This window comes from Mustela lutreola, chromosome 9, assembly GCF_030435805.1.
Source record: "Mustela lutreola isolate mMusLut2 chromosome 9, mMusLut2.pri, whole genome shotgun sequence".
In the NCBI taxonomy this organism is placed as follows: Eukaryota; Metazoa; Chordata; class Mammalia; order Carnivora; family Mustelidae; genus Mustela; species Mustela lutreola.
The window spans coordinates 15,497,026-15,516,414 of record NC_081298.1 but is presented as its reverse complement, the minus strand read 5'-3'; the positions used below and the strand labels follow the sequence as shown (position 1 = coordinate 15,516,414).

General features: G+C 39.7%; 1 protein-coding gene across 3 annotated transcripts in view; it reads left to right on the top strand.

Moving 5' to 3' along the window:
• Positions 1 to 19,389, top strand: part of PKIG (cAMP-dependent protein kinase inhibitor gamma) — a 100,972-nt gene that overhangs the window by 24,788 nt on the left and 56,795 nt on the right. The window contains exon 1 of one of the 3 annotated variants that reach the window (XM_059133091.1): positions 9,399 to 9,417. The exons of the other annotated variants lie outside the window; for them this stretch is intronic. The gene's annotated coding sequence lies outside the window, so the exon portion shown is untranslated. Of the gene's footprint in view, positions 1 to 9,398; positions 9,418 to 19,389 lie in introns of those variants that run through there. 3 annotated transcript variants of the gene reach the window in all.

Genomic DNA, 19,389 nt, shown 5'->3' with positions numbered 1-19,389 from the left:
CTGTCTTGATGATTACAGGTTTGTAAGAGAGCTTGAAGTCTGGAATTGTGATGCTGCCAATTTTGGTTTTCTTTTTCAACCTTCCTTTTGCTAGTTTCCTACAAATTTTAGGATTATTGGTTTACGCTCTGTGAAAAATGCTGATGGTATTTTGATAGGGATTGCACTGAATGTGTAAATTGCTTTGGGTAGTATAAACATTTTAACATTTGGGTAGTATAAACATTATAAATATTTGTTCTTCTAATCCATGAGCATGGAACGTTTTCCCATTTCTTTGTGTCATCCTCAATTTCTTTCATGAGTGTTCAATAGTTTTCTGAGTACGGATTCTTTGCCTCTTTGGTTAGGTTTATTCATAGGTATCCTAGGGTTTGGGTATACTTGTATATGGGATTGACTCCTTAAATTCTTGTCTCCTTGTTAGTGTATGAACATTTCTATGCATTGATTTTATATTCTACCACTTTGCTGAATTCCTGTATGAGTTCTAGCAATTTGGGGGTGGAGTCTTTTGGGTTTTCCACATAGAGTATCTTGTCATCTGCAAAAAGTGAGAGTTTGACTTCTTTGCTGATTCAGATGCCTTTCGTTTCTTTTTGTTGTCTGATTGCTGAGGCTGAGACTTCCCTGATCCCCCCCCGCCTTTTTTTAAACCTACTATAAGATTGATGGTTTACCCCTAAAACTAATACAATATTGTGTATCAATTATATCTCAATAAAACTACACAGGGGAGTGAGTATAGAGAGAAGTAAGGGTTGACGTTAAATGCCCATGATTCGAGGCCTTAGGTAGAACTCTAGAGCTGTGCTGTCTCGTATGGTAGCCATTAGCCACATGTGGCTCTTGAGCACCTGAGATGTGGCTAGTTGAACTGAGATGTGTTGCATACGGTGGAGTTCAAAGACTTAGTGCAAAGATAAAGAATATATTACTAATAATTTTATAACAATTACATGTCAATACAACAATGTTTTGGAAATACTGGGTTAACTCTAAAACATTAAAATTTTAAATGATTTTATACATAGATTAAATATTATGTATGTATATAAATCTCCACATGGCATCTGGGGTGATATTTTTTTAAACTTTTTGAGCTAATTTCAGATTCATATGCAGTTGTAAGAAACATTACTGAGATCCCATGTACCCTTTGCCTAGTTTCCCTTAGTACTAGATCTGAGCTCCCATTTCCCCTCCTCAAGGCATTCTTGTGCAGATACAGGCTGCTCTCCCCACTGTCATTCACCTGTCCTATTACTCTGCTTAATTTTTTCCACAAAATTTGCTAATGTCTTAAATTATCTTATTTATTTGCTTAGTTGCCTTCTGTCCAGTGGAAGGTAAGCTAAAGAGAATGGGAACCTTACCTGTTCTGTTCATTGCTTTATTTCTAGTGTCTAATAAAGGACATGCATACGGTAGGCGCTTGATAAATATTTCCGAAGTGACTGAACTTTATGGAGGCAGAAACTGAGTTTCAAAGTGATGGAGTAACTTAACTGTGGTCACACAGCTGGTACAGAGCGGAACCATGACTTGAAGCTACAGGCCCGAAGTCCCTAAAGTAGAGTTGAGTTTGTCCTGTTCAAAGAACACGTAGGACCATGATGTTGGAGGATAGGCAAGGAGAGGGAGAGTGATACAGTTTCAGACTAGAGAAATAGCCCAGGCCCAGGTCAGCTCAGGCTTTGCAGACCACGATGAGGAGAGTGGATCTCGTTCTGAGTACAGTGCTGGAAGCTTCTAACAAGGCAGTGCTATGAACACTGTGGTCCACCTTAGCTCATGGGAGATCTGGGACCAAAACCCTGGTCTAGAGTGAAGCTTTCCTGTTCCTTGCTTTGCCCCCATGTGTACACATTTCTCTTGGAGACCACTTCAGGAAAAGGACTCTGGTCCTGTCACCTTCAGAATATCACCCATTAATCACATTGGTCCTCCCAATAAAGGGGTTCAGGCAGAATGATGGCTTTGCTGGGAGGGAAGGGAGGCTGCCTCTCCCTTTTGGTTATGTTCAGGAGGAGGCTCCACGTGACAGCCAGGGTACCCTGGCCTCTGGAGGTGTAGCTCACGCAGCTTGGAATTCTTTTAGACCACCCTCGGCTTTATGTTAGCACAGAAGATACTGTCAGCTCAAGCCTTTGGATCCAGTTTTTACCTGACATGGCATTAAAAACAAGGGCAGGGGCATCTGGGTGGGACAGTGGGTTAAGCCTCTGCCTTCAGTTCAGGTCATGATCTTGGGGTCCTGGGATCGAATTCCGTATAGGGCTCTCTGCTCAGCAGGGAGCCTGCTTCCTCCTCTCTCTCTCTCTCTCTCTCTCTCTGCCTGCCTCTCTGCCTACTTGTGATCTCTCTCTGTCAAATAAATAAGTAAATTCTTTAAAAAAAATAATAAAAACAAGGGCAGTTCTTCAGAGAGCAAATGCAGCAGCCGAGATGGAAGAAAGATTTCCTCCTGTCTCTGCTGTGAGGAACCGTGAGAAGCCCAGGAAAACAGTTAGCAAAGAAAGGTGTAGCCCTTGTTCAGAGAGCTCAAAATTGTTTAGAGAGACGCCTGCAAATTGAAAAGTAGTTGACACTTCAAAGTGGTCTTCTACCTGGGAGAAAGACTCCAGAGGAGGTCAGCCAAGTGTGGCTGAGTCTGGTAAGGTTCACAGAGGAGCTGGTGCTTGGCCAACGTCCTGAAGGATGCGTAAGAATTAGGAGGGAGAAAGGAGGGATGGTGTTTAGGTGGGATAAGAGAGAGCAAGGTCAGGAGGCATCGGAGAAAAGGAGGAGCGGAGGCTAAGGAGGCTCCGTCTGGCGGGAGCAGGTTCGAGAAGGGAAAAAGAGGGAAAGGATCTCATTGGAAGGAGATGGTGTGACCGTCTCTTGGTGAAGAATGTCCAGCCCCTTTCTTCTGCTTGTGCAAATAACTCAGGATGGAGAGATGGGCAGGTGCATGGGTGGGTGACTGTTTACTGAGGTATGATGAGAATAGCTGTCACTTCAACAGCATCTGCTCTGTGCCAGGCTCTGTTCTAAGCAGCTTCCATAGAGTAGCCTGTTTTATCCTTAAAACAGCTCTGGGATGCAGTTACAATTATGATCCACATGCTACAGATGGGGAAACGGAGGCATGAGGAGGGAGAGTGGCCTGCCTAAGGTTACAGAGCTCCAGAGTCTGTGCTCTTAGCCTCTGTTATGACCTCCCACTTAATGGGTGCCTGGTGGATTTTTTTCCCTCAACTTTATATTATGACACATTTCAGACATACAGGAAAAAAAACTTTTTTTTAAGTATAGTGAGCATCTGCATCAAATACCTAGATGAAACAGTGCTAACATTTTGGTGCATATGCTCAATTATAAGTATGTGTGTTTCAACTTTTTACCGGACTGTTCGAAAGTATGGTACAGGCATGACAATTCCCTCTTGAATATAAAATGGCATCATCTTCCTTTTGTATGGTATTTACTTCCTTCTTTTTCCATGTGTTCTCCAATACATTGCCTCTAAAACCACATGAAAGTACACTGTTACAAATGAAAAGGAGTAAGTTCTAGGTTCATCATTATAAATAAGTTTTCTGCTTACATGAATGTCTTGGTATTTGCAAGTCAGGCACGGTAGTGGCAATTTTGTTTCTGTAAGACTGCCTCACAGTGTGCTGGACATTTAGTGTCCGGGTCCCCACCTACTAAATACCCATTTGAGTGAGTAGGTAATCAAATACTGTGAAACCAAGAATGCCCTTTCCCCCTCCCCTCTTCCAGAAAGCCCTCTAGTGACTATGCCTGAGAACATTGACCTAATTGGTCCTAATGATGGGGCTGTAGGTTAAATTAAAAGAAAATGTATGCTCCCAGAACCTGTACTGTAATGACTCAGTGTTGAAGTAATGAAAGTGGTAAAACTTACCTGTAATGTTCCTATTGTGATATTACCATATATGTTCTGCATTTGTATGCATACATTCATTTAGTCCGTTATGTCCCCCACTGCCACCACGACCACTCTGTTCCAGAAAGGCTGTATGACAGTTCTTGATTTATTTAACCAGTAAGTGTGTCTCCTCATGTATTGACCTGAATTGACTAGGAAAAATCAGTAATTCTCTTTTTTTTTTTTTAAGATTTTATTTATTTATTTGACAGACAGAGATCACAAGGAGGCAGAGAGGCAGGCAGAGAGGGGAAGCAGGCTCCCCGCTGAGCAGAGATCCCGATGCAATGCGGGGCTTGATCCCAGGACCCTGAAATCGTGACCTGGGCTGAAGGCAGAGGCTTTAACCCACTGAGCCACCCAGGAGCCCTAAAATATCTATAATTCTTGTGCTTTTCTGTATAAAATGACTTGAAGCAGACTGAGGGCCCACTCGGTTTTCTTCTCCAGCTTTATTTTCCTGGTTTTGCTAGAGATGCCGAAGGATTTATTTCAACTGTGTTGCTCCCTGGACTCCACCATCTCTTTTCTTTTCACTGTTGCCTGTCAAAGTCCCATTTGTCAAGTTTATCTCGAATGCCATCTTGTTCATGGACCTTCCTCAGAATCCCGTGTCAGGATATAATCTAAACCTCATACTACCTTCTTGCTCATACTCACCACAGACTGCCTGTGTTACATTTGTGTGTTTCCCTTACCTTCCACATATATTTCAGTAATAATTCCCCAGGCAGCTTGTATGTGGCAGGCCTTGTTCAAGGTTCTAGAAATAGAGATAAATCTCCCATAGATAATCCCATTTCCTTCTTTGCTTTCTTGATAATCGGAGAACCTCTGATTCCTTTGTATCCTTCATGATACCTGGTATACTGCTTTGCACATGGTGATGCATATGTATTTCTGAATTGAGTTTGGGATACAGGGAAACAAGCACTTCCAAGTCAGATCTGAGTTAAAATCATGGCACTGCCATTATGCAACCTGAGTAAATCACTTAACTCCTGTGAACTCCAGGTTTTGGTATCTATAAAATGCTGATAAGAAGGGCTATCTTACAGGGGCGCCTGGGTGGCTTAGTGGGTTAAGCCACTGCCCTCGGCTCGGGTCATGATCTCAGGGTCCTGGGATCGAGTCCCACATCGGGCTCTCTGCTCAGCGGGGAGCCTGCTTCCTTCTCTCTCTCTCTCTCTGCCTGCCTCTCTGCCTGCTTGTGATCTCTCTCTGTCAGGTAAATAAATAAAATCTTTAAAAAAAAAAAAAAAGAAGGGCTATCTTACAGGATTGTTGCAAGTTTAAAGATGAATTTTGTAAGTGTCAGGCACAGGTTAGCACAAAATAGGTGCTCATTCAGTGGTAGCTCTTGTAAGGGAGGCTCAGTTATTCCTTTAGGTCAGTTGAGTGAGCAGTAGAAGTATTTAAGATCTTAATCATCTTAAAGGAAATGCTTAGTTAGTCTTGGGGCTTCTCCAAGAAGAAGCAGGCCCTGGAGAAGGTCTGACCAATCGCTGATTAACTGTTCCCTTTTTAGAGTCAGTGATCTGAGTCTCTGTTTTGGAACTACTTATATAATGTATACCACCTGTTATTTGTGTATTTTTAGCAGTGGGAGTCGGGTAATCCTAATCCTGTCTGTAAAAGAGCAAACTGTTTACCAGAAGCAGAGCTTTTTTCTTAACACTGACTCACACTGACTCATCCTTCTCATTTTCCTTCCCACCGCTCATAACAACCTTGCAAGGGAGAGAATTTTTAGGGAAATCAGTCGGATTACTTTTTTTTTTTTTTTTTAACTTTCCAAAGTTGAAAGCTTGATGGTGTCACGTCATTAATTCCATCTCAGGAAGGACTGTTGTCCTGGAGTAGCCACAATGACCAGTGCCATGTTGCTGAATGTTTCACATAAAACCTTGTCTAGACAAACCAGTTCTCTTGGCTGGGAGATTAGACAAGTGCCTGAAATGTACATGTTAATTGACTAAACACATGTTGGCCCCTTAACTTGCATTCTGTTGAATAGAAAATGTCTTCTTCTGAGGTAGGAAACCTGAACAGAATTAAAGCCAGAGCTATGATACCTTCACAGTTGGCTTTGAGATGACAGACAATAGAATTCAGGCAGTACATTATAGCCAGCATAATGGGGAAAGGTTATAGATTAGGATGACTAATACCCTTGTGCCTTCCTTTTGATGAAGTCTTAGAATATGAGTGAGGTTTGGTGGGGTGAGGTCCAGAGCTGATGACCAAGAAAGAATTCTCGAGACAGGGTTAGGGATGGCGTTAAGTCTCTGAGGAATTTTGGCAGCAAGGTTTCCAGGACCTTGAGGAGCTAGCTATTGTTGGGAAAAAGGTTATTCATTAATGGTAATAAAACCTTTGGTGTTAGACTCTTTAGATATATATCAGTGGGCCATATGCTTGGGAATGATTGTCAACACGAATCTTGGAGAGTTTAGAGATAAAGGGAATTTACAAAGGAATTGTTGAAATAGACTTACAGGATCCTGGTTGGGGGTAGGGGTCGGTCAGACTATGATTGCCCTTTGCCCTTAGCAAAGTGTTAAGGTGGAGGCAGTTGAGTCCCTAGGGGAATGTCACCCTGCCTGTTTTAAGGGCTTGTCAGTGGGTAAGGAAATTTAGTAATTCTTCTTTTGCCTGTTTTCCACATCACTTTGATATTCAATAAGTGAATTTACTGATCATCTCTGATATGGTAGGCGCTAGTGCTGTAACAGTGAATAACAAAGACATGGAGCAGGGCGCCTGGGTGGCTCATTTGGTTAAGCGGCTGCCTTTCGGCTCAGATCATGATTCCAGGGTCCTGGGATCCAGTCCCACATCAGGCTGCCTGCTCAGCAGAGAGCCTGCTTCTCTCTCACCATCTACCTGCCACTCTGCTTGTGTTCTCTCTTTTATCTCTTCGTCAAATAAATAAAATGTTAAAAAAAAAAAAAGGAAGAAAGACCCAGAGCCTGCTGCCATGGACCTTATCTAACATATTTGCCACAAATGCTATGGTGGTCGAAGTGGAAGATGCTAAGGGAGCAGAGAGGTGCCTTGGCCTGTACCCCTGAACGTGTGCTTACGCATGAAGGTAGGGGAGGAGAAGGTACCCAGTAGGCGTTAACTAGAAGGAAGGGGGCAGGGTGGGGCAGGGAGAGCGACGAGATTCCAGGCAGAAGGAGCTCCATGTGTAAGGCCTTGAAGTGGGAGAAAGAGCTTGCTCATGGGGAACTGAAATAAGCTCCAGGGTGACCCAAGGACAGTTGAGTGAGGGAGAAGTTTGGCACAAGAAACATTTGGAGAAGCTGCAGGGTTTGATCATGCAGAGCACCATGGATCAGCTTACTTTTTGTACTTTTGTTAACAGTGTCCCTTTATGGGTAAGGACCTTTAGCTTAATACTGAGGCAGTGAGAGGAATGGGTTTCACGCGGGGCCCAGGCTTGATGCTAACTGCTGGCTTGGAACCGTCTGGGTGGCAAGGGCACTAGTAAGGGTCGGGCTGGAATAAGTGGTTGTCTGTGGGTCAGTGGGGAGACCCAGCTTGGGGAAGGACCAGGATCTCAGATTTCCTAAGATTCTTTTTTTTTTTTTTTTTTAAATAGATTTTATTTAATTACTTGTCAGAGAGAGGGGGAGAGAGCACAAGCAAGGGGAGCAGTGGGCAGAGGGAAAGGCAGGCTCCCCGCTGAGCAGGGAGCCTGATGTAGAGCTCAGTCCCAGGACCCTGGGATCATGACTCGAGCCAAAGGCAGACACTTAACCAGTGGCATTACCAAGTCACCCCTCCTAAGATGTTTTTAGCAGAGGTCAGATCCCTAAGTGCTTTGTAGGATTCATAATAACTACACAGAGCACAGAATACTTTTGTTTTTCAGGGTCTTCCTGGAAAGACTCACAGGCCACCTACAGTTTGGAGAAAACCTCCTGAAAGCGTGCCTAGCTAGCTACAGGGGCAGTGTTTCTCCCAACCACACTGATGAAACATAAGAAAATAATTACCTTACAGATGTGTTTTTGTTACCAACATTACTTGTGACATTTTCCTTTTCTTTCTTTCTTTTTTTTTAAGATTTTATTTGAGACAGGGAGAGAGGGAGAGAGAACCACAAGCAGGGGAGAGGGGCAGAGGGAGAGGGAGAAGCAGACTCCCCGCTAAGCCAGGGAGCCCCAATGTGGGATCCCAGGACTCTGAGATCAAGACCTGAGCTGAAGGCAACATTTAAAATAATTGAGCCACCCAGGCATCCCAACAATTTCCTTTTCAAGAGTAGGGTATTAAAAATATTGTTACAGTTTTGGGTTTTAGGGGTTTACTGAAGCTTATTCATTTCAGTGTTCTGATTATTTCAATATCTGGATTTTTGGGGCACCTGGGTGGCTCAGCGTGTTAAGCCTCTGCCTTCGGCTCAGGTCATGATCTCAGGGTCATGGGATTGAGCCCCACATCGGGCTCTCTGCTCAGCGGGGAGCCTGCTTTGCTTCCCCCTCTCTCTGCCTGCCTCTGCCTACTTGTGATCTTTCTGTCAAATAAATAAATAAAATCTTAAAAAAAAAAAATCTGGATTTTTGACATAGTGCCAGAAATCATTTAATGTGTTACTGTGCGGTTTTTGTTGTTGTTACTCTTAAAGAAAGAAAGAAAAGATACTATGTATAAAATTAATTATCCTCAGTATTTCTGATCAGGAAATTTTTTTTTTCTATTAAAAACAAGCAAACATAAAAATGGTACTGGGAGATCCAGGTGTATTCTCTACCTCCTCTTTTTCCCTTTTAAAAAACTGTAAAGAACAGTGTGTAAAACCAGTTTACTGCCAAAACACCCTAAAATATATTTTCAAGAAGTTTGTTTCTCATCAGGTTTTATTTGTTTGTTTCTCCAAGCTTGACAAGCTCAATAGGTTTAATAGAAGTTTATAAATATTTTTGTTCATATCGGGCTTAACCTGAACTCCATACTGCGGTGTATCTTTCTGTGTCTAAATTCAGAGATACCATCTTGCTGGTTTGGGGAAGATTACGGAGCAGTTCAGGCCCATGGGGTTTAAGCTCACCCACAGTTCTTTAGTAATATTTGAGGACTTCCTCTGAGAAGCATCCTGGTCTAACTCAGAAAATACTTTTGGGGGAGCCTGGGTGGCTCAGTGGGTTGAGCCTCTGCCTTCGACTCAAGTCATGGTCTTAGGGTCCTGGGATCGAGCCCCGCATCGGGCTCTCTGCTCAGCGGGGAGCCTGCTTCCCTCCATCCCCTGCCTGCCTCTCTGCCTACTTGTGATCTCTTTCTGTCATATAAATAAATAAAATATTTTTTTAAAAAAAAGAAAGAAAATACTTTTGTTTAGTATTTTTGTTGTGTGTGTGTGTGTATGTATTTTGTTTATTGTTACTCGTATTTGTTATTCCTCATGTTTAAACATTTATTGTATTTATTTTATTTTTTTCAGCTTTATTGAAGCATGATTGACAAATCAAATTGTATGTATTTAAAGAACACAACGTGTTGATTTAACATATGTGTACTTAGTGATTACCACAGTCAGGTAAATTAACACGTTCATCACCTCAAATAGTTACCTTGTGTGCGTGTGTGTGTTTGTGTGTGTGTGTGCTAAGAATGCTTAAGGTCTTAGTAAATTTCACACAGAATATTACTAACTCTAGTCATCGTGCTGTTCATCGGATCGCTAGAGCTTAATCACGTAACTGTCTCCCCACCTCCAGTCCCTGGTAACTACTACTGTTTGTTTCTATGAATTCAACTTTAATGTCCTCTGGATTCATCATGGTGTTCAAATGGCACATTTTCCTTCTTTCCCATGGCTGAATAATATTTCATTGTATGTATATACACCATATCTTCTTTACTGTTTATCGGTTGACAAGACATTAGTTTGTTTCTGTATCTTGGCTGTTGTGAATAATGCTGCAGGGAATGTGGAAGTGCAGACATCTCTTTGAGATAGCGATTTCTTCTTCATTGGATATATACCCAGAAGTGAGATTGTTGGATCACATGGTAGTTCTATTTTTAATTTTTTGAAGAATCTCTATACTGTTACTCAGTGTGCTTTTGATTTGTGTTTCTCTGATCATCAGTGGTGTCAAGTACCTTCTCCTGTACCTATTGGCCATTTTTTGTCTTCTACGGGAAATGTCTGTTCAGGTCCATTGTCTATTTTTAAATTGGATTATTATTACTGTTTTGCTATTGAGTTGAGTTCCTTATATATTTTGGATATTAGCCCTTTACCAGATATATGGTTTACAGATATTTTTTCCAATTACATAGGTTGCCTTTTCACTCTGTGAACAGTGTACTTGGCTATGCAGAAGTTTTTTAATTTGATATAGTGTCACTTGTTTTGCTTTTGCTTTTGGTATCATATCCAAAAGGACATTGCCAAGGCCACTTCAAGGAGCTTTTTCCCTATGTTTTCTTCTAGGAGTTTTATAGTTTCAGGTTTTATATTTAAGTCTTTAATCTGTTTTTTTTTTTTTAAAGATTTTATTTATTTATATGTTAGAAATCACAGGTAGGCAAAGAGGCAGGCAGAGAGAGAGAGGGAGAAGCAGGCTCCTCGCTGATCAGAGAGCCCGATGCGGGGCTCGATCCTAGGACCCCAGGATCATGACCTGAGCTGAAGGCAAAGGCTTTAACCCAGTGAGCCACCCAGGCGCCCCCTTTAATCTGTTTTGAGTTCATTTTCATGAGTGATATATGGTAGGTTCATTACTTTGCATATGTATATCCAGTTTTCCCAATACCATTTATTAAAATTATCTTTCCCTGTTGTATGTTCTTGGAGCTTTGTCAAAGATTAGTTGACTGTATATGCCTGAGTTTATATCTGGGCTCTCTGTTCCACTCCATTGGATTATGTGTCTGTTTTTATGCTAATTTATCATACCATTTTGACTACTGTAGCTCTCTATTCTAGCTTGAAATCAGGAAGTGTGTTGCTTCCAGGTTTGTTTTTCTTTCTCAAGATTACTTTGGCTATTTGGGATCTTTTCTGCTTTCATTTGAATTTTAGTATTTTTTTTTCTATTTCTGTGAAAAATACTAATGAAATTTTGATAAGGATTGTGTTAGATCTGTAGATCACTTTAGGTAGTATGGCCCAAATTAAATAACATTCAATTAATAACATTAATTAAGTAAGTTAATAACATTAATTCTTCCAATCCATTAACACAAGCTATCTTTCCTTTTACTTGTATCTTTCTCAATTTCATCAATTTCGTACAGTTTTTGGTGTATAGATCATATATTTCTTTAGTTAAATTTATTCCTAAATATTTTATTATTTTTGATGCTATTATAAATGGGGTGGTTTTCTTAATTTCTCTTTCAGATAGTTCATTGTTAATATAAAAATAAAAAGCACTGATTTTTGTATATTGATTTTATATACTACAACTTCAATGAATTTGTTAGTTCTAAGTTTTTGGTGGCACCTTTAAAGTTTTTTTCTTTTTTAGATATAAAATCATGTCATCTGCAAAAAGAGTTTTATTTCCTTCTTTCCAAGTTAGATACATGTTCTTTCTGCTGCTTATCTAGTTGCTCTGGTTGGGCCTTCTAGTACTATGGTTGAAAAAGAGTGACTAGAGTGGAGTATCCTTGTCTTGTTCCTGATCTTAGAGGAAGTTTTCAGATTTTCACTGTTGAGTGTGATGTTAGTTCTGGGCATGCCTTTTATGGCCTCTCTTATGTTGAGGCACCATTTCTTCTATACTGAATTTGTTGAGTATTCCTTTTATGATAAAAGGAACTTCATCATATTTTTTCTGCATCTATTGAAATGATCATATAATTTTTATCCTTCATTTTTATTAATGTGGTGTATCACATTTATTGATTCAAATATGCTGAACCATTTTGGCATCCCACAGATGAATTCACCTGGATCACAGTATGATCTTTTACTGTGCTGCTGAATTCAGTTTGCTGATAGTTTGTTAAAGATCTCTACATCTATATTCATCAGGCATGTTGGCCTGTAATTTTCTTTTTTAATAGTGTCTTTGAATGGCTTTGATATGCTAGCCTTGTGAATGAATTGGAAATCTTCCCTCCTCTTCAGTTTTTTTAAGAGTTTGAGAAGGATTTGTTATTAATTCTTCTTTAAAGTTGGTGATAGAATTCTCCAGTAAAGCCATCAGGTCCCAGACTTTTCTTTGTGAGGAGGTTTTTAGATTACTGATTTAATAATCTCCTTACTCATTATTGGTCTCTTCAGATTTTCTGTGTCTTCATGATTCAGTGGTGGTAAGTTGTGTGTGTTTCTAGGAATTTTCCAATTTCAGTTTGTTATCCAAACTGTTGGTGTTCATAGTAGTCTCTTAGGATCCTTGTATTTCTCTGATATCAGTTGTACTGTCTCCTCTTTCATTTCTAATTTTATTTGAATCCTCTCTCTTTTCTTGGTTTCTGAATGAAGGTTTGTCAGCTTTGTTTATCTTTTCAAAAAAGCGGCTCTCAGTTTTGTTGATCTTTTCTGTTGTTTTCCTGGTCTATCTTTTCATTTATTTTTTCTCTGATCTTTGTTATTCCCTTCCTTCTGTTAACCTTGGGGTCACTTCGTTCCTTTTTTCTAGTTCCTTGAGGTATAGAAATAGATTGTTTAATGGAGATTTTTCTTTTTTTCTTCATGCATACATTTATTACTTTGACTGTGCTCCCACCCTTTCCTAGCCTGTAAGTTTTCTGTGGAGAAATCTGCTGATAGCCTTCTGGAGATTTCCCTTGTATGTGAGGAATTTTTTCCTCTTGATGCTTTTAAAATTCTCCCTTTGCCTTTGATTTTCAACAGTTTTAGAATGTATCTTGGGGAACATCTTTTGTGTTAAACCTTTTTGGGGGCCTATGAGCTTCATGAATTTGGAAATCCAAATCTCTCCCTAGATTATTTCCTCAAATAAGCTTTCTCCCCTTTTCTCCTTTTTCTCCTTCTGTGACTCTAGTAATACGTAGATTTTTTTTTTCTCTTGATGACATCTCATAATTCACAGAGGCTTTCTTCACTCTTTTCAGTTCTTTTTTCTTTGCTCTCCTCTGACTACATAGTTTCAAATTATCTTCGACTTAATAGATTCTTTCTTTTGCTTAATTAAGTCTGCTGCTAATGCTCTTCGTTGCATTTTGTATTTCATTCACTATACTCTTCAGGTGCAGAATTTCTCTCTGGTTCTTTTTTATGATTTCTGTCTCTGTTAAGATTCTCATTTTGTTCATGTATTATTTTCCAATTTTCATTGAATTGTTTCTCTGTGGGTTTTTTTTGTGGCATTGAGCCACCTTAAAACAACTATTTGAAGTCTTTATTGGGAAGATCACAAATTTCCATTTGTTTGGGGTTGGTTACTTGAAAATTATTATGTTCTTCTGGTGATACTATGTTACCCTGATTTTTCATGTTCCTTGAAGTCTTAAGTCGCTCTCTTCACATTCAAAGAAGCAGTCACCTCCTCTAGCCTTTACTGAGTGGCCTCAGGAGAGAAACATCTCATGTCCACCTGTCCAGGAATTCTGAGGCTTTATCGGACTTTTTCTATGGATACACATGCTCCACACTTCTTGTTCCCTTTTGGGGAGGAGTTTGTAAAATGTATGCCTTCTCTCAATCCTGTGAAGCCAGGTTGGATACTCATAGCCTCTCGTTTGCTTTTCTTTAGGTAGTTCTCAATGCTCTAGTTTGTGTGCTTTTTCCCAGTGCCATATTGTCAAGGTAGTTTTCTGCATGTGCTCACTTGCCGTCTGTAAAGGTTTTTACCCCTTGCTCTCCCAGTGTGCCCTTGGAGCCAGCAGTGGAACAGTGTGTGTGTGTGGGTGAGGCTCATGGGACATTGTGGGTACCCATGGGCCAGTTGAGGGGGGGTGATCTTCAGATAAGGTGTTGCCAGAGGCTTGTGGGCAGGCTTCCTGATGGAGTCCAAGAAGGGACAGTGTGATCTGTATCCCTTTGATGCCTTCCCAGAGCCTTCAGGGCTGTTCTCTCAGCCCTTCCCCTACCCCACAGTCACATGGAACACTGTAGTCTTCTGGATGGAGCAAGAAAGAAGTAGGTCTTTAGGCACTATTTCGCACAGCTAGGGAAGTTGGACACACACACACTCATTTTTCCTCTTGGGAAAAATCATGGGCCAAAAAGGTCTCTCTGGGCTTTGAGCTATGTTGTGTTAGAGGAGGAATGATTCAGGTAAAGCGAAACTGTTTCTTTTAACCTCTTCAATGAGTCTAGTCTCACATTTTTTTTGCTGTAACAAATGTGCTGAAAATTTTCTGCTGAATTCCTGGACCGCCACAAAGCTACTCCTATCCACGGGTGGTTGTCAAAATTATTGTTGTTTCGGGAAAAGATGGTACAACACCCTTTCTGCTATTTTGCTAATGTCACTCCCATATGTTTTTTTAACAAAAAAATATTTTTTACATGATGAAATTTATCTCACAGAACCCAGGATTTGAGAGAAATATTAGAGGCTTGCACTAATTTTAAGGTTTATTGCTGATTAATTATTATTAACAGCTAAATCTTTTACTGCCTAAAATAATCTGTTTTTTGTCCTCACTTAGCTAAATCTCCAAGTTTTAGAAAAATATTTCTCACATATATTTCATTTGATAAATACCTTGTTCTTCATATGTGACACTCAGAAGTTAAATATTAGTAATAATTATACATTTTGGCTAATAATAGTATTGTTTGTAAAGATCTGTACTGAATTGGGATTCCCGAGTATAACATTTTCATTTACAGCAAAGTGTAGATTTGAGAGATAGTTATTTTTTACTAATTATCTCAAGCTGGGATGTGAAATCCTAATGGAAGGGTAGGTTTAAGTCTCCTGTATGTTTCCTTTCACCATGTCTGAATATACCCTGTTATTCAAAAGGTCCCAGTCATTTTTTTAAAAGATTTTATTTATTTATTTGACAGACAGAAATCACAAGTAGACAGAGAGGCAGGCAGAGAGAGAGGGGGAAGCAGGCTTCCCATGGGGCAGAGAGCCTGATGTGGGGCTTGATCCCAGGACCCCAGGATCATGACCTGAGCCAAAAGCAGAGGCCCTAATCCACTGAGCAACCCACGCGCCCCCCCCCCCAGTCATTATTTTTATGGTAGTGTAATAAAAGTTTTTACCTTGGCCAAGGTCCTTTCTTTTCAAGCCTTCAAGGATTATTTGCAGTTTCAAAGTAAATTTCAGGGGTTGTATAAGTCTTACAATATCTTACTTCATTACAATTAAATGGGTCATGAATCTTATCTATCTTGTAAGAATCAGATATAAACAAATGATTTTATTGGGATTTTCAGTGTATTTAGAGTAATCTGTACTTAACGAAACTGACCTTTTCTGTATACTGTTTTGCCAGTCATCTCCCCAATCTTGCCTGAAGAGTAAATGTTTAAAAAGAGGCTACACTCTTAAACTTTAGTCTCAAAGAGCTGTAGCAGAGTACAGAATGCAAACGTGAGATGTGGTGCTGCTTTGGATTCCCAAGACTTTCCATGTCGGAGGCTGGAGAACTCAGGAGGAGGCTTTTGTAGCAGAGGGGCTAGAAACATCTCTATTTTTCTTGAAGCTGACCAGCTTTCTGCAAGAGACCCCTGTAAAGCCATGAGTCATTAGTAACAAAACTTTGGGTCTTTAAATGACCCACAATATTTTAATACAGCAGAATGAATATATGAGACCTCATTCCATAATGTAGCTATGTTCCTGAAAGAGACACTTTGTTATTTTTGCTATTTAAATTATCATCCTCTCCATTGTATTAGTTCTAATAATTAACTAATTATGGAATACATAATTAACATTTATGGAAGTAATTACCGTTTGTGGAAGACTTAGTATATTATATATGCGTAGTTTCCTTTAGTCCATATAACAATCCAATACATTAGGTATTCTCTCCTTTTTACAAGAGAACTGAGACCGAAACAGGCTGTGTATAATTTGGTTGGTTGGTTAGTTTCGGTAAAGTTCAGATTCTTTTTGCCCTCTGTTTGGCACTCAGTAGTAGGCATTCAGTAAGTTCTTGAGTAATAAATAACTGTGTGAGATACAAAGCCATCTTGTCTTTTGCACAATTCCCTTCTATTTCATTCTTTTTTTTTTTTAAATTTTATTTATTTACTTGACAGAGAGAGATCACAAGTAGGCAGAGAGGCAGGCAGAGAGAGAGAGGAGGAAGCAGGCTCCCTGCTGAGCAGAGAGCCCGATGCGGGACTCGATCCCAGGACCCTGAGATCATGACCTGAGCCGAAGGCAGCGGCTTAACCCACTGAGCCACCCAGGCGCCCCTCCCTTCTATTTCATTCTTACTGCCATATTTCATATTACTGCCAGTTCGAGCTCATGTTTCTTCCAGTTTCATCAGTTTGCCTTTTTCTAGCCTCTCTTTACTTCAGTGCATCCTTCTAGTGGGGCTCCTTCTTCCAAAATTTTGCCTAAATCCTACTTTATACATGTCACTCTGCCATTTAAAATAATTCAGTCATTTTTTAAAAAAAGATTTTATTTATTTATTTGTCAGAGAGAATGAGCACAGGCAGAGGCAGATGGAGAAGCAGGCTCCCTGCTGAGCAAGGAGCCCAGTGTGGGACTCGATCCCAGGACGCTGGGATCCTGACCTGAGCTGAAGCCAGCTGCTCAACCAACTGAGCCACCCAGGCATCCCAATTCAGTCATTTTTTAAATCACCTATCACCTATGGAATGATAATGGACTTTGGCTTCAAATGGCCCTCAGTAAGAATAAGCACCTAGAGATTTCAGTGTATCTCAACTTCAGAACAGTCATCTCCTCTGGTTTTTGTTTTCTTTTTTGAAATAAACTGTTGGGGCACCTGGTTGGCTCAGTGGGTTAAAGCCTCTGCCTTTGGCTCGGGTCATGATCCCGGGGTCATGGGATCGAGCCCCGCATTGGGCTCTCTGCTCAGCAGGGAGCCTGCTTCCCCCTCTCTCTTTCTGCCTGCCTCTCTGCCTACTTGTGATCTCTGTCTGTCAAATAAGTAAATAAAATCTTAAAAATAAAATAAAATAAACTGTTTCTTGGGCACCTGGATGGCTCAATCGGTTAAGCGGCTGCCTTCAGCTCAGGTCATGATCCCAGGGTCCTGGGATTGAGTCCCTCATCCGGCTCCTCACTCTGTGGAGAGCCTGCTTCTCCCTCTCCCTCTGCCTGCCGCTCTGCCTACTTGTGCTCTCTATCTGTCTGTAAAATAAATAAATTAAATCTTTAAAGAAATAAATAAAAAATAAAATAAGCTGTTTCTTAAAAAAAAAAAGTTGTAAGTGGTTCATATCCAGAAATGACCATTATAAATTGCCTGGATAGCCCTTCCAGAAACTGTATCTCCAGGCAGAATTATTAGATCTGTTGTTTGTTTTAAAATTATTTAGATAAGCTCATATTGTACATACTGTTCTGCCACTAGTGTTCACATAGATCCATTTTATTTTATTTAACTTTTTTCCATTTTATTTTTTTAAACAACTTCATGATTCTATCCATTACAAACCTTTCAGCTTCAAGTAACAGAAAATGAAGAGTATACTGGAGGGATGTAGGACAAAGTTTGGAAAATGGTCAGGACCAAGGCAGGCCTGAGAACCATGAAATAAATAGGCTCAGTGAGCCTCTTTTAGCTGAAGCAGCCAGACCCGTATGTTGACATTAGGACTCAGTCAGGAATGAATTCCAACTGTCCCTTTGTCTTTGTGTCACCGGCTTATTCAGAGTCTAAGTGGATGTTCAAATAGGAGGAGGCAGTTGGATGCTGGACAGCTTAAAAAATGATAAATTTCCATTGCAGTGGTATTCTGTTGTATAAATATGCTGTAGTTTATTTAACTAGCTACCTCTTGGTAGATATTCAAGTTGTCATGTTCAGTTTTTTACCAGCGAAAAAACTGTTGCAAAGAAAGTTAGTTTAGTCTTTGTGAATTTTTGTTTAAGTGTATCTATGGAATTAATTCCTAGTGGAAGACTGTGCTGTATCAAAGAATATGTACATTTTAAATTTTGATGAATATTGCCAATTCTTCGTTAGAAGTTTGCACTAGTTTACATTCTACAGAGGAAACTGGCTTTCTTTTAATTTAGAAGGTACAACATTATTTATAACTACATACTCCATAAAAACTGCAAGCATCGAAACAAGTGGGAAACCAAATTCAAGTGGCTGGAGTATAGAATTTCAACATTAACCAAGCAATAAGTGTGTTAAGAGAGGCTTTAATTGGCTGATTATATTTTTCCATGAAGTAACTACCATGTTTATCAATACCCAAGACATTCCTGCAGACATTCTGTGAAATACTAAAAGGTAAATAAACTTCCCTTATTTTCTCTCCTTTACATGTTTGTTTTCTTCAATGTTGGATTCTTTGATCATTTTCCTTATCTTTTCAAGGTTTGTTATATTTATTTATTTGAATAGGCAATACCATTATATTGTACATGGTACAACAAACCATTATATATGGTACAGGATTCCCAAGTTACTTGAAAGGTATGTGGTGGGATTTCTACTTCCAGTAATGGCAGACTAGATCCCTAGAATCAGCTCTGCTGATGACAGTATGGAAAGATATACAAGATATAGGAACATTTTCTCGAAAGCTTCAAAAAGTTTAGAAGATATTGAAGGGTTGTAAGAGAGGTTAAAAAGCTAAGAGAGGTAAGGCTAGATACCAAAGCCATTTTTGTTCCAGAGGCATTTGTTTATCCTTAGAAAGCATCTGTGAAGTTAAGTGATAATTTTGGTGGCCTCATCTGTGAGGACAGAATTCATAGCTTGTTGCCTGTCAAGGTAAGGGACTCAAATAAACCACCTTTCAAATTTAAATGGGACTGCTGAGGTCATGAAGGGGGATCTTGAACTAAACTAGTCCTGATACAGTTTTGCAACCAAAGCTTCTGCGGAACCCTTAATCTTGATGGTCTTAAGCTAATGATGCCATCAGGGAACCAGCAGAAGCAAGCAAAAATCCTCTCTAAAGGAATATGTTATCCTGCATATCAAACTAGTCCTCTAAAGTAATTTGTTTTATAATGATCAGCTCATAGAAGAAAACCAGGTTCACAAGGAAACAAGATACCCATGAAAAGAACTAGAAGAAACAACATACAGCAAAAACATCCTCAAAGCTATGAGATATTGGAATTTAAGACATGGACTGTAAAACAACTAAGTTATTATGTAATAAGAAATAGAAACTAAGAATGAAAATATCAGTAAGTAACTGGACACTGTCAATAACAAACAACAGATTTGAAAAATAAAGGCATTGTAGAACTAAAAATATAATAACCAGAAACAAGAACACAGTAGATTTAAAATAACTGAAGAGAGAATTAGTGAACTAGAAGATAGGTTAGGAGAAAATGATCCACAACAAACATCAAGAGACAAAAAAATATGCAAAGTATGAA